This window comes from Sardina pilchardus, chromosome 5, assembly GCF_963854185.1.
Source record: "Sardina pilchardus chromosome 5, fSarPil1.1, whole genome shotgun sequence".
Taxonomy (NCBI): Eukaryota; Metazoa; Chordata; class Actinopteri; order Clupeiformes; family Clupeidae; genus Sardina; species Sardina pilchardus.
In genome coordinates, this window is record NC_084998.1 from 3,855,568 (window position 1) to 3,857,831 (window position 2,264).

Here is a 2,264-nt window from a genome sequence, read left to right on the forward strand (position 1 = left end):
TTTACTGGAAAGTTTGTAAAAACTTACTATTTTGAGTTCAGATTACCATCCCCTAATAACGTGTTTGTTCCCAGAATGCAACAGCACCAGTCAACATATTCTGAAAGAAATCACAAATAGTTTCCAACTGAAATGTAATCTTGAAATAAGATTCTAAGCAAAGCTAAAACTAAGTAACTGTGACACTAAAGGCCATACTGTTTTGGTCATGTTGTCATGTAATTGTTTGTTGTTGCTACAAACCATCATGTAGATGACCATCCACAATGACTTAATCCTGTGCATAGAGCTTAGAGTATTGAATATGCTAGCGGCACAAACAGATATTCACATTCTTAGTGATATCATTGTGACTATGAACTTCCTGATTGCAACTAGTGCAGTTGCTGCTTTTACATTAATTCATGATAAATTTGTTAGGGTCAAGAACTACACAAGGAGAAAACCCTACAAGGAGAGAGAGAGAGAACCCTACAAGGAGAAAATGAAATCCACCCCAGGAAGAATACAGGAACACCAGTGGGTGGGTGTTTAGGAAGATTCCAAGGGCCCAGAAATGACAGAGGGCCCTCAGAGAGCCTTGCCCCCAATAACACTATATACAGTATTATTGGAGGAACCCTGAATGTCTGTCCGTCATAGGGCATACATTCTCTAGCAGCATACCTGCAGACACATAATGCAAGAAAGCATTGAGTGGCCGACTTTGTGATGCCGTGAAGGAGCCAGATTAATGCAAATTGAGAAAGCAGTCAATTTCGCATTGCACTCCAATTAATATATGTCTACTTTCTAAAATGACATTATATTTTGATAATGGTCTTCTCCTCAATGGTAACCCTGACAAAACTCTGAAAATCTGTCACATAGTCATTTTGTTCAATAGTTGATTTGTGTTATACACATCCAAAAAAGCCACAATAAACAGTTATAAGAAAAAATAGACATTATAAACAAGAAAATAACATTTGCCCATAATTCCTAAGGGGATGGTATCTGAACTCAAAATAGTAAGTTTTACAGACTTGAAAATTCCGGTAACTTGAATTAAAAATACTTAGTTGGCAGAACTTGAAAAACATTGTAGTTCTTAAAAAGATAAGTCAATGCCTTCAACTCAAAAATTCAAGGCAGCCGGTTGCCTTGAAAATTTGAGTTAAACTAACTAACATTTTTTTTAGTTAGGACCATAACTTACAATTTTAAGTTAACTTGATTAGTTTAGTTCTTCACTGTCAACTTGAAAAGTTAGTGAAATCAGTTGACTTTTATATTTCAAGTTGAACCAACTTAAAAACCCAGTGAAAAACAAATAACTTGGACAACTTGGACTTCTTTTTTTATGTTGTGTTAACTCATGAAACTGAGTAGACATACATTTGCTTATTTCATAAGTTGAAATAACTTCAGGGAAGACTGCACTGATACATATAATTAAATATTTAAGTTGAGTCAACTTAATTTTGCAAGTTTGCAAGATGCAATTACAAAAAAAGTTGGATCAATTGTTTTTTTCTAGTTTACCATGTCTTCCTGATTTTTTTAGTTATATTTACTTACAAACCTTAGTTTGCAGGACAAAAGGCAAGTTCTAATTTTTACAGTGCAGGTTTTGACCAGTTCAGTCACAACTTGTTGCTATGTTGAAGATATACAGTATGGGATTGGGCAAATGTGATTACAATTAAACCAAGAAATTGGCCAAAACATTAAATTAAGAAATTCACCATTAGACTAAATTAAGAAAGTCCAAGACCACCAGTATTTTCACATTTTGCGTGACTTTAATATCAAATTCCTTAAAATCCTCCTTGGATTTTGAAATGACATTAACTTATTTTCCCACCGATACATCTCTGCTTGTGTGCACACTGCACCCCCCCCCCCAATCACTTCTCCTCCTTTTGGCTATCAAGTGTGAAGGTGTAGCCCTCTGTAGGCGTAAATTAGGCTATATGGGTAAAGGTGAATGTCTTCAGTCGTTAACATGCATTTTACATTGGGATAGAGATTTTGAATAGTAAAAATATTTGTCATGCATTCCTGGAAATCACCCCAGATGGTCCGTTCACACGTGCCACTTTGTGCACTTCACGCGAACACCATGTTGTTTCGGAAATATCATATATGAGAAGAGATGTCAGACAGTTTTGTGTGTTAACACAGGTATTGTGTTTTGTGTTTTAATGTGTTTTGTGTATTAATGTTTTGTGTGTTAACACAGTTAATGTGTTTTGTCTGTTAATGTGTTTTGTGTGTTAACA